The following is a 19,450-nucleotide window of genomic DNA, read 5'->3' on the forward strand; positions in this document are numbered from 1 at the left end:
GAAGTACAATTTTCCTCGTTATTTTAGGTGTGTTTGATTAGCATAATTCTTTCGACAAGAATGAAAATTGCAAGCTTAAATAATCATACAGGAAAAGCAAGATGTAGCCCAAGTGACGTTTGGTGCCTCGTATGCTGACCTTTCCCTCTTCGCAAGCCATCCTCTTAACTTTTAAGCGTTAACGAGAAAGTGAACGTTAAAGATTTTACATTGCTCCCGTGCTGCTAGGCGTAAGCCAGCCATTTTAATTTCGGTATTGTCGTTATACGCAAATGTAGTTTAATATACGTTAATCTAATCTAATTGACCAAATATATTAAATTTTTCCCCCAAAAATCAAGCGCTTAAACCAGACAGCGCGGAAATGAATGAACGGCAGTTCGGCAAATAATGCGGTTTCGAATTGGAAAACAGATTGCTCTCATATGTGACCCAAGTGATGTAGTTCAACGTATGCTGAGCTCTCTTCTCCTTTACAGCTCCCCATTCCCCAACAAACACTTGAGGTGATTCGCCAGACAAACTTTCCTTTTAATAATTTACTTGTTGGATTTGTACTTATTTACTTGGACTCCAGAGATAATAAAATATTCCAAAACGATCTCCGACTCCATCTATCTACATCTATCTCCACGTATGTTTCTATTTATCTATCTTTGAAACGTCTTCAAGAACCATGTAATTGCTGCTTTATTTTTGTTGGATTTTCTGGCGTCGCTCCTTTTTTTAGTCTGAAATAATGAAGATATTTACCCAAAGCTGGTTTGGTGTGTACCCCTGGAGCTCAATCTCCGACAAGGCTGTTTACCCTTTTTTTTTTTTTAATCCTTACTGAGCGAGTGTGAGGTTATTGGAGATACTAATAGCGTTCACCTCTACTCTGGGAAAACTAAGGCACTTGCTAAGCCATTTGAGAAGGCAGACTTTGTTTAAGGGGGATCCCCCTGACCCTGAAACATAACACACTACCACTGTGGGCTATCTTCCAAAGTTACTGGTATCCCCTTGGAATATGTACCAGATTTGACCTGGTTCTCACCTGGATAAGCATCAGGCCTAAACTGATCTCCTGAGTGAGTACTAGACTTTCCCTGGTCCTACTCTGGAAAACAGCAATCTTGTTCTGGTCCTCCTCTAGCTCTAGAGGCCCCATGTTTGTCTGGTTCTCACTTGGGGAAGCACCATGCTTGGCCTCGTCTTTTGCTTGTGTAGCGGTGCTTATCCTTCAAGCTGTTGCTCTGTGTCATGTGCATCTCCGGGTTTGTTTGGTGTAAAAGCTTCATTTAGAAAAGTAATGCTGGTCATTGTTGTTGTGTTCCGCATACGGCTCGATGTGCACACGAAAGTACATGCGATAGTTAATCACTGTCGATTTTTGACACGGATTAGCAGTTAGAAGACCACTTGGGAGTTAATGGAACGAGTTCAGTGTCAGTAGATTCGATGCACTCAGTAGTATTATGCGTCAGCTTAGAGTAGGAGCAAGAGGATGAATTCTAAATATTGACAGGGACGCGACAAGAAGCACCCATTGATCTGAGTTACTATGGACGGTGGCATCAACTAATATATACGAACATGGTAGCCATTGGCACAACATCGGAACGATTGCTAGCTTACTGATAGAACTCGGGCTTGCATCGAGAAAAACTAGCAGGTGCTTAAGGACATTGGCTTTAATTATTGTAATAGATTAAATAAGACTGAATATTTATTTTAGTTTTTAATATTGCAGGAAGCTCGGTTGATGAATAATTCACAATATGAAATCAGTTTCCTATTTATTTTAAAATGATGATGTCCATGAAGATGACGTAGAGCTGCCTGGAACACATGAAAGAGGAACGTCTTGGAAAATTCTTAAGAAAGAGGTATTCCTGCAGTGACCGAGGATATGTCTTCAGGCTGGAGGCACGAGTGATGCTTCAAAGCGGTTTTCTGGGCCCCTCTTGCTATTCAACTCAGCAGCTTGTATTTATATTCTAGGCAGAAATTTAATCATCCGGTAATTTTACAGGTTTTATCCATGCATTTAATAACTTGATTAGGTAAGACTAGAATGGTAGGCACGTTAAAGCGCAGAAGTTAAAACAGCGACTCTTAGTAGCTAGAAGCTCAGCGGTAGTATTCGATTCATAACCACAGAGACAAGGGTTAGATCCTCGAGCGAGATGACCTATGGCCAGGTCTTCTTAAGCCCATGTTCATGTTCATCTAGCAGTATATAGATGCCGAAAAGTTACACAACTGTTATGGGTTACATCGTAGGGGAGAGGACTTGGAAAGATTGAGATATTTACCCGCCTTATCGGCTAGTTTATTGTGCACACTATGTCCAACCTGTGGACGGTAGTACAAGAACCTATGGATACACAAAAGGACTTGTAACTAGGCCCCAAAAGGATTAACAGAGTACATCTAGATTTATATATTCTGTTGACTAGTTGCAAGCAAAATTAATTTAGGAAATTTACTTAATATGTACTGGTATCTTATTTTCATTAACAAGATATCTTGACTATCTCTATAATCCTCAGTAAGTGGACAGTTAAGCACATAGGACTGACTACATACTTTGCACTTGGTTTCATCATCTGTGTAGGCCAAACTGACTGAACACGTGTAACCAGATCTAAGCCTGGCTACATCAGTTAGTGAGTCAGGCAGTCTGTTCACATTGCAAGTTGCTCCATAAAATGTACTTGTCAACGTTCATATTATAGTGAGTGCTAGATCTACTCAGACTTCTAAATGCATTCATATAACATTAATTATTTACTTCTCCTCTAATACTTTTCCTAATGCTAGACACAGACACATTAGAGTTTTATTCTACATTCTCTTCACGGTGCTTTTTTCGCTAACTTGTCAGCATAATATATCATGAAGGAGTAATCCAGTATGTGATGGAATTCATAATAATTGTACATTGATTCCATTTTTCCGTTTTTTTGAGTATTTATATTTGGCTCCTCTAAATTCAAGAACCTTCAGTAATTACATACTGTAAAATCAGTAATAATCATAGGGTCATGCTCGGTATCATAAGTTAACCCTAGTGCCATTAGGATGGCAAATAATTTAGTTCGCAGTGTTGACGCCCAGTTGTTGATTCTTATGCCTAGATCAACATAGTTCCTGTCGTTCTTATTGAGGGAGATGGCAACAAGAGCATGTGCATCTGCGGACTTGGAAATAGACCACACTGCTTGCTTAACTCTTGTGTTATCCTGGTTATTAATGGAAATAGACCACACTGCTTGCTTAACTCTTGTGTTATCCTGGTTATTAATTCTCAAGGGGTGCTTAAAAAAAAAAACTTCATTTTCAAGGAACTCGGGGTGCGAGTGACTGGTGAGGCGGACTGTACCTCCAGCAGGTGGATCTATTTACATTCTTAGTATGTCAAGGTCCCACATGCACGTGATGTACTCCTCATGCACGTTGCGCGACCGAATGTGGACATGTGTGACAACTACCGTTCACATGTGAACGTATTATTAGTCTAAAGGCGCTCATTTCCACTGCCTTTACTCAGTACCATGTATATAGTTGATGTAGTGCGACCAACAGTAACGGCTTGGTTTATCAGGCCTTAATCCACCAGGAGGCCTTGTCTGGGACCGGGCCTCGGGAAGTTGACTCCCAAGCCCGACACATGTGCAACACTAAGGTACGTCTACTGTCGATTTTTTTTGCCTGCGCAGCAGGCTTCTTCAGTCGAATACAAAGATAACTTCGGTACTGTCGACAGTGGAAGAAGTGTAGCGACAATTTAAAGGTGTTCAATTCCTTAGCATAAAGCAGAAGCTTGAAGGCGTAGACATATACTGAGGCCAGAAGTGAGTTGCAGCAGTCACTGTTGGGCAGAAACCATTAACGGAAGTAGGTCATACTAATAAGTTTAGCAGTAGATTTGTAGGGTACCCTTTGTATCCAGATAGTACATGGCATTGCTGTGACAGTCAAGTATCATCATTAATAGTATAAAATACTGACAGGCTGATGAATAAGACATCTGTAACAGTTGGGCATCTTCATTGTCTAAACGTTTCGCCTGCGCAAATGGATTCTTCAGTCGAATATAGAGACGAATTTTATACTGGAGTTCAGTCTCATAATCTTGATTGAAGGCTGCTCCTCTTAATGTAAATAAGATATTATTAATGATGTGTAGAGCCATAGAAAAACGTTTGTAGTCCTGTTGCTTATACTTGATATAAATCCTAACATTCGGACAATCTTATTACGTAAGCTTAGGCACTGCTGGCTTGGCTTCAAATTTCTGCTTACCATAACTCCCAAGTCAGTTTCATATTTTCTATGATAAACAATTGTATTACCGTATTTAGTTTATAGGTGCCAGGGCTATTTTCATTTCCGAGTATTAGGACTTTACTCTTTTCTATATTGAACTTCAATTTACTGTTGTCGCTTTTTATTCCACCATTAATGTAGATTGTGAAATGTTTTTTCAGTCATGCCTCAACACACAAAATACTTTTTTTTTCCACTGCTACTGTCTTCTTTAATCAGTCTTCTGTATGGAACTTTTAGCGAAAACTTTTGCAGAAATTCAAAACATGATAGATAACGAGAACCTACGAAACAACAGATGGCAAGCCAATGATGGTACTCTTTAAGTTACTTGTGCGGCCAGCAGTAACAGCCTGGTTGTTCAGGCCTTGGTCCACCAAGAGGTGGTCTGGGACTTGGCCGTGGGTACGTTGACCCCGAAAAACTTTTAAAAGTATCAACATAAACATATTCTTTATCATGTTTAAAATGCCGTGCTAAAGAAAGTTTCCCATCTCAAAGTGACAGATTTCACTGCCTCCATCTCGTATGAAGAAAAATAGAGGGGAAACAGCTAGCCGCAAACCGAGGTATATTCGTATAAAAAAACTAAGACACAATTGAGGCAGTGTGGTGGACCGTCGGGGGCCCACCTCTTTATAACGGAGTGTACGGAGCGTGGGAATCTTAGTTTAAACCCCTGCACCAGCTGCTGTATACCAATTGTTAATCGTGGGAAAAATATGTGAGGTAGGCTTGCGAACGGCATGCAGTAGTAGCTTGGCTGATTAGGCTACCGTCATGAAACACCTAGCTTTGGCTGGGCGAATAGACAAATTTTGGAAACTTGCCACAGGTGAATTCGAGATGGATTATAATTTGAACTATATAATCTTGTTGCGATCTTAGATGGGTCTCTTGTCGTGTGGCAGAGTGCTCGTTTGTTCCCTAGGTGCCTATTAGAATTAAGTGCTTTTTTGTGAATATAATAATTGTTCGTTACTACTTTCAGTTGCTTCCGAGAATCATCGTCTACCGCAGCTCGGTCCCTGACCAATTCCAATTAACTCAGCCTTCAGGCACCACAGCCCGACTAACCAGGTTTAGTTTGAAGAAGTATGATGTTAATAACTCTTCATATTTGAGCCTGTAAAATTGATCTGTGTAGAAAAAATGTAAATAAAGTGTAAAAAGTCTTGGACACTTAATGCTTCTAAAATTTTTCCTGTGTTTATTGCTCACGAAGTTTTTAAATTGACTTGGTTATCTTTATTATAAAATCTTCCGTCCCCGTTCTCTCTAGTTATTTCAGCGTGCAGATTTAGAGCCCCCACTTTCAAACTAAAAGTATTTGTTCAAGTATAAATTATGATACATAATTCTCTCCATTGAGTACTGTTTGGAATTTTAGGCTTTCTTACTAATTTGGGTGTTTAAATGTATGCAGGCAGGGAAAGTTTTTGGAATATTCTGGTCTTACATTAGACTGATGTGTTGGTCAGAAGAGGGAGGGTTTGTATTGGATGAGCGAGGCTTTTTTTTTTTTTTTTTATTTGGATGCATCGGTAAAGTGGTGTTGCCCTATTCTATATAACAGTTCCACAGTGGGGCAAAAAGTGCAGATGGAAAGTGTGCACTGGGATTTTTGAGGGAGATATGTTTTGGGTGGGTGAGGGGGAAAGCAATAGACTAGGGATCATGATTTCCTTTCCCCATCTTTCTCTTCACAAGTAAGTGATGACCCAGACCTGACCCGTACACCCACCCTCGCCCACTCCCACACAACCATCTAATCCCATTTCTCGATGTTGCATCTTACCTCTACTAAACCTGCTGCTGCTGCTCCTTACCCCCTTCTCCACCTACTGTTCCTCCTTAACCCCTTCCCCACCTGCTGCTTATACATTAGGTATATAATGTTTTTCTATATATTCTTAGATACATGTAATGTCCAAATTATCTCCCCGCTCCTTTTTTTTCCTCTCCATATAATTTTTATTTCTCCATTCTATGATGACTATGCCTTAAATAAAAATAAATCCACTTCCTGCCTTCCCCTTTTCCCTATTCCACCTTCTACTGCTTCCTCTATTCCTTCTTCAACCTGTTACTCCACCTTACATCCTCCACCGCAGACTCTAATTCCATTGGTTTTCGGAAGCACTCATTTAGATAAAAGGAATCTATAAACTTCGGTAAAGGCGAAGTCAAACGAGTATTTTATTGTCTCTTATTATTTTATTTACCGCATAACGGCACTAAGTGCGCTTATTGTCATTTTATTGGTAATAAGTGAGAGGCCGCCAATAACTTTTATTGCTTAGAGCCTTTTTTTCAGGTTTTAGTAGGTCTTATTCCAGAATTTTTGAAACTTAACACGAATGTGCAATGAAAATTGCGGTTAGGAGGGAGGCTAGGCTACCACGATAATCCATGGCATGCATTTTGCAAGAGCTGGTAGCCAGGCACTGGAGCTGAGGCCACGGAGGTATGCAATATTGCCCTGATGTTATGTATTATTCTCTTGAAGTGATGCATTATTGCCTTGAAATGATTCATTACCCGGAATTTACCTGGGAGAGGGTTAGAGCACTTATCTCTCCAGGGAACTCGGTCCGTGACTTGAAGTTTCCCGACGACCTGATCAGCTAGGCTGTTGCTTAATAGCTGCAAGGCCGCCGTTACGTCCGGCGAAGATGTGTATTATTTCTGGAGTAAACTGCAGTTGGTTCTCAGAGCAGTACATTATCTTTTTGCCACTTGGTCACCAAGGCTTACAAATCCACGTTAGCCAAGACGAGAACACTACCAAGAAGGCTGATTCTTTCCCAACATGTCAGAAATTGTTCTTAAGTCTTATCGATAAACTTTAGTGTTGGTTAGTACCACTCGTATATTACATGATTGGTTCGTTTGGTTTAAAGCTTATCGGCTGCACAAGGATCATTAAGGCTTCATTTCATCGGTTGCCCACTTGAACAAGCAGTCAGGTACTGGCCACGGCTTATAGGCTCATAGCTTGCATGCAGGTCCACACAGCCTCTAGAACCCACATATGTTGAAGAGTTGTGGACCAGATCCTTTTTTTTCTTTAATATATTCAGTCAACCTTGTCACGTGATAAAGCCCGCCGCAAGGTTGAAAAAAAAGCTCCATATACATGTATCTGCGTTTATCTCCTTACCATCAGTCAGCCAAAGCCAAACGATAACGTTTGGTTTAGTTGCGTCATTGGAGATAGTAACACTATCGAATATTAACTTCATATATTTAATCCCAGGTGTTTTAGATTTTTCTTTGTAATGTGGTTGTCAATTTGTACTTTATTTGTATGCCTTATAAAAAATTTATTTCTAGTCCTTATATGAAGATATGAATTTTTTGTCATTATCTCCAAAACTTTTTACTACAATGCTTAAAAATTGACATGTATATCGTATATATATGTCATAATAGTCATATTTTTATATATATTTATTCTTATCTGTAGAAGGTATCAAACAATTTTTTATTTGTATTTGTTTTTAATCATATCTAATTTTGTTATTAATTTTCAAGCTGTTTAATAATATGCAAATGCAATATACTATTTTTATGAATTTTACTCATTTTCAGCTTTGTAACCCTTTATCAGAAGTTTTTAAATTATACACGTGGTGTTAGTATTCACTCATTTAAACAGAAAAATTACTTTGCTTCAGAACATTGTATGCATAGCAGGTTTAGAGAATAAGATGGATGTTAAACGAAAAATGAATGGGGAGGTATAAATAAAGGAGAATGAGCTGAGAAAGTTCACTGCCCACCTATTTCAACCCCGTAAATTATTGGAAAGCTTTAACTTCGTGAGACTCGACTCAGTAGGAAGAGAGGGGAAACATTTGTATTTATAGTATTGTTTGTCTTGAGATGTACCAGGACAGGACGCCTGGTAGCTAGCTCGATACCCTTTACGATCGCAATGCTGTGTATCTTCCGGTGGTGAAGAATGCTAGGCGTGAGCAAACACTAGGACGTAAATTTAGAAAACGTTTGGGGCCTTGATCACTTCTAACATGGTTCCAGGACAGAAACGTTTTCAAAATAAATATACCTTAGTGTTTGCCTGCGTGTCTCTTCACCCTTTAACCGTGTCCATTACCATGGTTTCAGTAACAGTGTACGTATATCACATGTCAGAATATGAGCTGCATGCATCAACAGCCAAGCTTATCAGTCTGTCGACTATGAGGCCTGATTTGCTGACCCATGGAACCATCACGATTGTCATCACGTACTATAATGCAATATGAAAACGAAATGCCCTTTATTGCACCGTAGGGATCAGTATTATTGCAACCCGTTCTCATCCTAATAACTTACGGGCGGATGCAACGGCGCACTACCGACACGTAGTGAAGCCAAGACACAAGTTCAGAGCAAGTACATATACTGTGACGTTTAGGTATAGGTAGAGCCTAATGCGTATTCTTATATTCTTTGTATTAATAAAGCTCTACAAAAAGAGAAACGATGTCACAATGAAAGCTTGCTCTGCACTTGTTAGTCAACCTGCTTGTGGTTTCTAACTACTTGAAAATAGAAGATATAACGATACCGACAATATGGATGAAACGACACACTTAGGTCATCTTTATTCGAAAGGTTTCAGTCCTTGGGCCTTGGTCACTACAAATAATACTGTCCTAAATGTCCTTTCATCCTAACTACTGGAGCAACGGTGATGCCCTCTCATCCTTCAGATGCTTGGCGTAAGCCTCCCGTTTATGTAATTCTTGACATAAGCCTCCCGTTTATGTAATTATTGACGTAAGCCTCTCGTTTATGCAATTCTTGACGTAAGCCTCCCGTTTATGTAATTATTGACGTAAGCCTCCCGTTTATGTAATTCTTGACGTATGCCTCCCGTTTATGTAATTCTTGACGTAAGCCTCCCGTTTATGTAATTCTTGACGTATGCCTCCCGTTTATGTAATTCTTGACGTAAGCCTCTCGTTTATGTAATTCTTGACATAAGCCTCCCGTTTATGTAATTCTTGACGTAAGCCTCCCGTTTATGCAATTCTTGACGTAAGCCTCCCGTTTATGTAATTCTTGACGTAAGCCTCCCGTTTATGTAATTCTTGACGTATGCCTCCCGTTTATGTAATTCTTGACGTGAGCCTCTCGTTTATGTAATTCTTGGCATAAGCCTCTCGTTTATGTAATTCTTGACGTAAGCCTCCCGTTTATGTAATTCTGTTATTGGCGATTAAGGTAAGTTTAAGCTGTGGAGGAATTAACTTATTGTAGGGCTTTGGAAAATAAGTAAGTTAAAGTGTTACTGCAGTGAGATGATCTTGCATGCTTGTGATATGATGCACTCCTGCCATGAAGTTTTCTCTTTACCAGAGTGGGACTTTCATCAATAAAGTGAAAAGTAGCTCCAGTTCTTTGGATCAAGAACCCTTCATTGGCTTCAAGGCGGCACTCCTACGCCCCTCCCCCCTTCTTTCCCTTTAAAGTGGAAGTGATTCATTATCACCCGAAGACTCTTCAGTTACACCATGACGTAATATAATATCGGCGTGAAGTAATGGATCACTGGCCTGATACAGTCAATTATTGAGTACAAAGCCAAGCGCTATACACATAACCCTTCTTCACACGAGGAGGAATTTCCTGGCGTCAAGTAATGCATGTCTGCCGTGACATTCTGCGTTTCCTCCGTGAAACTCTGTATTATGGCAGCGTAACCATCCAGGAGAGAACCTACTGTGTAACTAATTTTCCTAATCAGGCGGCCCGTGCGATGCTAGAAAGCCAATTGCAGAGCATACTTATAGGCAACGTTTCGCTCTGCGTTGAGCTTTCCCAAGTTATACAAAGGGTAATGCGACTTGATAAAGCTGTACCTAGCGCGAAACGTCGTTGATAATAAAGGTTTGTTTCGCACTAAGTATCTTTGCATTACAGCTACTTGTGGGCCATACCTGGCATCCAGCAACAAATGGCTGTTGTCCCAATGACGGTCTTGCCAACTGTAAGCACCAGCAGCCAGGCTAATCGGGCCTGGCCTGACATCACGCCACGGGGGCGATGATCCCCCAGACTCATCAACTCATCACCAGGTAGACACCTGAGTTAAGTAGATAAAGTAAAGGAGTGTGTACGTAGCTTAGAGAGAGCGTGGCCAGTGAAGTGGTGGTGCCGGGAGCTGTGACTCGACCCCAGCAACCGCATATAGGAGAGCATAAAGGTGAGTACACACAGACGGAAGGGTTAGTCGTCATGGGGGGAGGAGACGCAGGAACGTTGAAAGTGGGGCATAAGAGCCACTTAAGAGGCATACTGTCTGCCAGATGCCGGCCTGTGGGGGCTGGCTGGTATCAAATTGGCTTGCAAATTATCCCGCCCACGAACACTCAGACCCAAATTTTGCATTCTGGTTACCGTTTTTTTATTGGTTTATTGTGCATAGTGATGTTTTAGCGGACTTTTTCATTGGCAGCCTCTGCGTTTCACGAGTTTATAGATGCGCATCTTGTGGGATTGAAAAGAAGGGGTGATGGCCATTGTTATTTTTTTAATAGAATTCCCATGTAGTCAACTTGAATGTTAAAGGCAAAAGAAAATATTGAATTAAGCGAATGACTATCTCCTTGCCTACCCTTGCTGCTGCGGTTTACAAAATGTCACTAAAAGCCACCAGGATAAATATTTGAGCATGGTTGGGGGGAGAGAGAAATTAGTGTTAATGTTATCTTTGGATGTAATTTTTCTCTCTCTCTCTCTCTCTGTCTCTCTGTCTCTGTCTCTGTCTGTCTGTCTCTCTCTCTCTCTCTCTCTCTCTCTCTCTCTCTCTCTCTCTCTCTCTCTCTCTCTCTCTCTCTCTCTATCCATGTCTACACAAGGTTTACAAGGTTAGATTAAGAGTTCCTTCCTTTATTTACAGGCTAAGAGCTGTTACCTACCTCAGCTCATTTGAAAATCTTTTATTGATATGAAATATACAAATAGGAAACATTGGGAAGTTGAAACCATCTGTGGGTCAGCGATTTCATTCGTACAGCTTAACATTTTATCAAATGTTATGCTGTACGAATATGCTCTAACTCAAGAGTCATTCTAGGAATGAATACTCTCAGATGAAGTGATGTTCATGAGAAGAGTACAGCCAGTGTTGTTGCTGTTTGCTGCCCTTCATGTGGCATTAAAGATGTCTTATCGCTGTCCGCGAGGCGGAGCCAAGTGTGGTACCTTGATAGTATTGGCCAAGTACATAACAGTAAGGCTACCCACACCTCTCCGTTGTTGAAGGCTCTACTGAAATGACACATCTCTTCAAGCCGGGTCCAGGCGAGAGATAATTGGTCTTGGTCGGCTCTCTATTCTGTTTTGAAATCAGGCTCGCTCTCTCTCTCTCTCTCTCTCTCTCTCTCTCTCTCTCTCTCTCTCTCTCTCTCTCTCTCTCTCTCTCTCTCTCTCTCTCTCTCTCTCTCGTCTCTTATCTCTCTCATCTCTTATCTCTCTCATCTCTTATCTCTCTCTCTTATCTCTTATCTCTCTCTCTTTATCTATCTATCGCTATATCAGCCCTCCTCTCCCCTCTCTAAGTAGCTGGCATACTTAAAGGTCAAAAAACGAGATAACATTTTTGCCTCCTGGTATTCAAGGTGTGCAGTGGTCACAAGTGTGGTCAGCTCATGCGTAGGCTTTTTTTTTTTTTTTTTTTTTTTTTTTTTTTTTTTTTTTTTTTTTTTTTTTTGCAGGGGAATATATTCCGTTGTTCTTCGTCGTCTCCGCCTTACCATTCTTATTTTTTTCTTTTCCGCAGTTGTGTTTGCCATTATTGTGCTATTATTATAGTGTTTTGGTGAACAGCTTTCGCCAACACTGATACCTGAAGTTACCTGCTGACAGGAATTGGAGTTTTCATTTTTTTTTTTTAACCCTAGTGAGGTATTCACTCTTGTGGGCTGTGAAATACAATTGTGATGAGCCTTCATTGATTGTCACTTAATATATTCCTCAACATCAGTAATAAATTCTGATGAGAACGATTATATTTTAATATTTGCTCTCGTCGGGTATGACTTTCACGGTTATAACGGATGAAGACTGTTTCTAGTATATATTTCTGGGATTAAAGTCTTCTACTATACGTGATTTTTATTAATTACTCGTAAATGTTAGCCACGTAAAACTGAATGGGGGGGGGGGAATCTTGATGTAAGCCTAATTTTTTTTAATCACATATATAAGGCATACAAAGCTCTTTTATAATACAAGTTTCATTTACGTGGCAAAAGGACGAAAGCATTAAATTTGTAATTTTTTAACAGGAATAATCATAATACTCTTTAAATTGTTACTGTTGTTATCACCATCACCATTATTGCTCTTGTAAAAGTTAAGCCATTTATTCACTTACTCTGAAAATTTAATACCTGGTTATGCAATTAATTATGGCCGTTTTTTAATCATTATTCCTGCAGAGATCCTTAATTACGAAGCTGTGTATTGCTTGATCATTGGCGATTGTGGCGGCAGCCATTAGCCCAGACAGGCCAGTACTAAGCCATTGGTATTATTAGCCAAGTTTAACCAGACTTTTTCCCCCTCCCCGATAGGATAAGATCGACCGAGTTGCGGTCCAATTGACAGTTTCGCATTTTAATGCCAGTCTGGCTGGTGATAATTACTGAAAGAAAATTTCGGACTGCGATCATTTATGGCTAATTTGAACCGGTAGTCGCTAGTTAGAGAAAGTTTCGTTTAAGCAGGAATGATAGCGAAGATCCCCAGGGGAACTGAATCTAAGGTAGACGCTAGTGTTGAAAGACAGGTTGAAGTAACAGGCTTTTGATCGTAACCCAGAATGCTGCTTGGCAAGAGGAACCAGGCCATAAGTTCCATTATACGTACAGTCCTTTACCTGGTTTTAATTTCGTCAGAGGTTTTCTTTGCGCAAATGTGGCGCGGTAAAACTCGGGATTAAATTATGTTCATGAAGGTGACTTCGATCTGCATCTGCTAATAGCTACTGATTCCAACAATTTACCCATTATCGAGGTCAGGTTGATTGAGCAGTAATTGCAACTTCAGGACTTATCTGCCGTGCTTCATATAAGTATCACACTAGCCATTCTCCACATCTTGGGCAGGATACCCGTTGACGATGATTTATTGACGAGATTATCTAAATGTTTTCGAAGTTCTTCTCTATATATTTTAGGGTCCCTTGAAAATAGTTCGTTTGGGCTTGATGATTTATTTAGCTTTAATGTGGGTAGGAATGCTGTCGACAGTAATGAAGAAAAGACAGGTTCAGAGCATGCTTTAAATATTGGTGAAGGTCTAGAGAGAATATTCATCACATAAAAACTTGCTCAACACCCGTGTCTTTGTCATGGTTTTAATAAGTCTTTTGTTCGAGTACCATATCACTAGTGACTGATTCCACGTAATATATTTTTCAGTTCTGTAGTTATGAATTTGTGGTGTTTCCTTTGTATCATATTGGATAAACATAAAAATGATGGAGCACATTTCTTAACTTATTCATAGAGCTGTCAAGAGTTGGATTTAACTGGACACGACATCTCTCGAATCTTCATTTCATACATTTAGAAGAAACTTTTTTTTTTTTTCTTGGCCTTATATTATCCTGTAACTTAATTTCCCATTGGATTTTCATACCAATTACATTTTTGTCGACGAGCGTTTTAAATACATGTACTTACACTTTTACCCAAGAGTATTTTAGTCACATAGTAGGTAGTAGGTGGATTGACAACCACCCAGGAAGATGCAACCACCTTGTCATGTGTGTCAAACAGACATCTGTTAAAGGTTTGCACTGCTTAGATTGCTAGTTTTTTCAAACTGTCTCAGGACATTTGAATTAGCAGGTAAATCTTACAATCTTCTTTTTATATTCGGTATACGGTTTGTATTTCTGGTACTTATTCTTGCGTCTTGTAATATTTACATTGTAGGCTTGATCTGAGGTCGCGGGAGCGTCACCGTTACAGGTTCATTGACGCTGGTAGCGTCATCTTTGCAGGCGCTTGAACATATATAGTGTGACCGTTGCAGGCATGTTATGTGGGTAGTGTCACTATCGGAAGTGTGTAGGTACGGGTAGCGTCACGGTTTTGAGAGATTTTGTTCAAGCTAGTACCTAACTACTTTAGGATTATTTTCAAAATCAAATTAAGCCCTAAACCCTTAAGGGTTATACAGAGCTGCAACTACTTTACGAGACGGTTCGGCGGCCGTGACATCCCCGTAGCCTCATCTAGCAAGATGAGCCGCCTGCGACAAGTGGTTGGTGGGAGCGTAGTGGTCACGGTGGTAGGCTGCGGCCCACCGCCGCCACGGCCGGCCGGTAGTGCATGTAGTAAGTAGTGCCACCCAGTAAACTGGTTCCGAGTCTTGTGGTGGTGTTTGTCAGGGGAAATAAATTCTGGCGGTGGTTTGCAGGGGAAATTACTACTAGTGGTCATTTGTCAAAGGAAATTACTACTGGTGGTCATTTGTCAAGGGAAATGAATCCTGGTTGTGGTTTGTTAGGGTAAATGACTCTTGGAGGTGGTTTGACGTGTGCAATGACTCCTTTTTTTTTTTTGACAAGTTAGACAAATATACAAGTGAGAAGAACTGGATTGGGAAGGATGGGCCGATAGCCCTGCTGCAGTGTTCCTCCATTCTTGACAGATCACCTCCAGGCGGTGGTTTGTCAAGCGAAATAACTCCTAGTGGTAGTTTGTTAGAAGGAGAAATGGCTCCTGGTGGTGGTTTGTCAGTGGGAAATAGCATATTAGACATTAGTCTTCACCCTATTAAAACAGAATATCGCATTATGTTCTAGTATTATTTGAATCGTACATTTTTGCTCCCTCCATTTTCAAGCAGCGTATACCTGAAGGTCGGTAAGACTCGGCCTTTAAGAGAAAAAAGAGTCAAACAGGTTCACCTCACGCCCATGGGCATTAAAAACCACACCACAAGCAAGATTACTAAGCACACAGAATCACTGATGTTGCACAACCCAGAGCAACATGGAATTAGAGCAGGCCTCTGCCTGTCGCAATTGCTGAACTATAACGACATGACCTTGAATGTACTGGAAGACAAAATGCAGGCATTGCCAAAGCCTTTGACAAATGTGATTATGGTATAGGAAAAGCGGAAAGAGGAATTTCTAATTTTCTTACAAATTTGACGCAAAAATGTAATTCCCAACAAAGTAATCAGAGGCTGCAACAGTGAATCTGATCTTTGTTCTTCAGGGTCCAGTATTTCCCCTAATTCTTTCTTATTCACATATCCGACAGAGTCCTATAGGCCTGTATAATCCTTTTAATACGCTAGGCTGGATGACTAGAACCTTCTAAACAAGAAATGCCAAACTAATGGTGATAATTTTTAAGTAGTTTGGTCTCTAGACTAGAATGTCCTTGCACTCGAACAGCCTCTTAAAGTAAGCAACATCGCAGAGCTAGAGAATGTACATTTGGTTGTTTTTAAATGGAATGTAGGCGAGAAAGATACATAATAAATTACACCTGGAAAGATTGGTCCCAAATATGTACATCGAAATTACTCCCTGGGAAAGCAAGAGGCTCGGCAGGCAGCTCAAAATACCGCCAGTGAAAAGCAGGGGCGCAATGACTACATTAAGGGAGAAACTCAATGAGCGTATAAGGATCAAGACTTTTAACACCCTCCCTTCGTACATAAGGGATATTTCCAACAGACCCCTGACTGTTTCAATAAGGAGCTGAATAATTTCATGTTCCTAATCAACCGGGCTGTGAGGCCTACTTTGGATGCCGTACAGCAAACACCAACAGCCTGGTCAGTAACCGGGCAGGAGGAGCGATAATTCTCGGAATCTTCAGGTAACCTAGTCATTCATACTAATGTCCAAAGGGGCATAAATAAGAAGCATCGCAGTATACCTACTGGTCGCATACTAAGAAAATCAAACTCCACCAGCTATTTCCTAGACCTAGCGTAGCTATCCAGCACACTCATTGTCGCGAAATGCAAGAATTTGCAGTGATCTTTCGCAGTTTGCATGATAAAAACGTAAAATTTTCAAAAGTTTAGCCAGAATAGTAATTACGATCAGCAGTGATGTCATAAAAATATCCATCTTATAGTTGTGTTGGAGTGAGAATAAACAGAAGGGTTAGCCATCAAGCAACGAAGTTCACTCTTGTTTCTTGTCCTGGGTGGAGAATAATCCTGAAACCTAAAGACAAATTTTGTATGAAGGAAATACACGATGACGAGTGTGTGCGCGCGCGTGCGTGTATGAGTGCGTGCATGGAAGATTAAATAATAGTTGCAAGTAAGAAGAGAGGACAGGCGAGGTTGGTGGGGAAAGGAGTAGTAGGATGTTGAGAGACGTTGTTACTGATTGTGGCCATCCAACACTGTCGCGGTGATTTCAATAACCCTCCATCAGGCAATGGGGAAGAGGTAGCAGCAGGAGGTGACGACAACGGTCGTGGCAGGAGCGGCCTCAGAGGTTGGGAACACCTGGTCCAGTAGCCTAGTGCACACACCTCTTTAAAGGCTGGGATCACTTAGAGGGAAGAGGGGGAGGCGAGGCGAGCCCTATTAAGGAGTTTATGCGGCAAGATATGAGATAATCTGCCCAAAATTATGGAGTGCCTGGGTTGTTGCAGGAGACAAGTGCTTCTAAAATATTTTGGCCATCCCTCCACGCAGCGTTGGAAACGGGGGGGGCGGAGCTCCCAAGGTTTCCTCACTTTATAATCTGGATGTTCTTTAGAATGTGTAACTTGCAATATGTCATTTATTTTGTTATTTATGATGGCGATAATAAATGCATCTTGAGGTTACTTGTTGATTCCTGAAGCTTCGCCTCTTGGTTGATGACCTGATATATTAATCTGTTGTTGCTAGCAGTATACAGTCCGACGTAGGCACCACATTCTGGCTTGACAAGCTCCCTGAAGACAGTCTGTTACATTAAAAAGACCTAACATAACTCAAACACTGAAATGACATAACTTATACTCATTTCTAGCTCATAGTTTATTACAATTAATTGTTGTTTTGTATCAGTATTATATAGTGCTGCATGCAGTCAAGGAATTTTTTTAAGACGGCCCAAGGTGTTATAACAAGACAAGAAGCTTAGTTTAGACTCATATATGAAAGACTAAACCAATGAGCTGGAACTTTTACCAAGTTAACCCACTTATCCCGACTTTTAATTAAGTTTACCAAGCCCGGGAGAGTGAACAAGTGGAGTTTTTAAAAGATGTAAATAGCTAATGGAAGTGATGTTGGCAGTGAGTGTGGATACAGTTTACCGTTTGTGCTGTGGTTTTTCTTGTGATACAGGCTTACTTTAGAATAGGTTAGGTTAGATTACATAAACATATTAAAACGTATTCAACCATAAATAAGAAAATTTAAAACACGACTGCTATATGTATGACAAATAAATGGAATTACCAATAGACTCACAGCCGTCTTCAAGAGGGAATTTGACGAGTTTCTCAAGCCAGTCCCTGATCCAACAGTATGTGGTGCATACATTAAACTGTGCGGCTAAAACCAATAGTCTGCTTGATCAGGCCATCAACCAGGAAGCCTGTTCGGGGACGGTGACACTCGAAATCGTCTTCGGGTAATTATGTGGTCAATTGTAACTAGGAAACGATCAAATTTGCAGGATTATCACTTGCGTTGCAAGAATCGGTGGAGCTCTGACGTCTGTATTCACGTATTGTGAAGCTCTGCGGCATTGTATGTGATTTAAATATATTTGGGTCAGTTTGCATTTCAGAGTGACAAGTTTGAAGATGACCGTTATTTTAATATAAATGTGAGTCCTGGTTATTACCGGGCTGTCACATAACAGCGTATGGGTATACGAACCATTTTCTCCTGTTGCCTTTAATACGTTAAATCACTTAAATTTAAAATATCTAACCCTAAAATATTACACAACTTTAAAGAAGGAGAGGAAACTTATGAAATAGCTGTTCTTTAACTCAATAAGATCAAATTATTTCACCAGTTGGTTTTTAAATGTTAGTCCTGCCATCATAAAAGGAAAACTAATGTTTTTCTCAAAACTTGTTTATGAAGTCAGGACCTTTGTCTGAAATGTAAAGGCATTTAGGTTAGCGGCGGTAGTTGCATGTGTCAGTGGAGATGAGTTATATATGTGAGTGTCACCCGCGGGGGTCGTTGTGAGAGTTGGAGCCGCTCCCATCTGTTGTATCACGTGCTCAGGCCACATTTGTAATGTGGGTTTGAGTTCTGTCACCTGCGGCTTGTAATTAACGTAGAATATGCATGGTGTTGGGGCTTTCTTCATTCCAAGTGCTGTGGAACATTCACCATAATATTTTAGAATATTTTATTTAACTATCATGTACAGCACAGGTGGTAGATATTCAATAATAGCAGCTTATTCATAAGAACATAAGAAAGAAGGAACACTGCAACAGGCCTACTGACCCATGCAGAGCAGGTCCATGTCCCTCCCCCCGGATTAGCCCAATGACCTCCCCCCCAGATTAGCCCAATGACCCACCCACCCCGGATTAGCCCAGTGACCCACCCAGTCTGGTCACCTCCACTCAAGGATGGAGCACGCCACCAGACCCAGCAGCACAAGCTAGTCAGGTTCAACTCACACCCACCCACACTGACTCATGTATTTATCTAACCTATTTTTAAAACTACAGAACGTTTTAGCCTGAATAACTGTACTCGGGAGTTTGTTCCACTTATCCACAACTCTATTACCAAACTAGTGCTTTCCTATATCCTTCCTGAATCTGAAATTTTCCAACTTGAAACCATTGCTGCGAGTCCTGTCTTGGCTGGAAATTTTCAGCACACTATTTACATCCCCTTTATTTATTCCTGTTTTCCATTTATACACCTCGATCATATCCCCCCCCCCTAATTCTACGCCTTTCTGGAGAGTGCAGATTCAGGGCCCTCAGTCTATCCTTATATGGAAGATTTCTGATACATAGGATCAACTTTGTCATCCTCCTCTGTACGTTTTCCAGAGCATTTATGTCCATTCTGTAATACGGTGACCAGAACTGAGCAGCATAGTCTAAATGAGGCCTAACCAAAGATATATAGAGTTGAAGAACAACCT

The sequence above is a fragment of the Cherax quadricarinatus genome, chromosome 10, assembly GCF_038502225.1.
Source record: "Cherax quadricarinatus isolate ZL_2023a chromosome 10, ASM3850222v1, whole genome shotgun sequence".
Taxonomy (NCBI): domain Eukaryota; kingdom Metazoa; phylum Arthropoda; class Malacostraca; order Decapoda; family Parastacidae; genus Cherax; species Cherax quadricarinatus.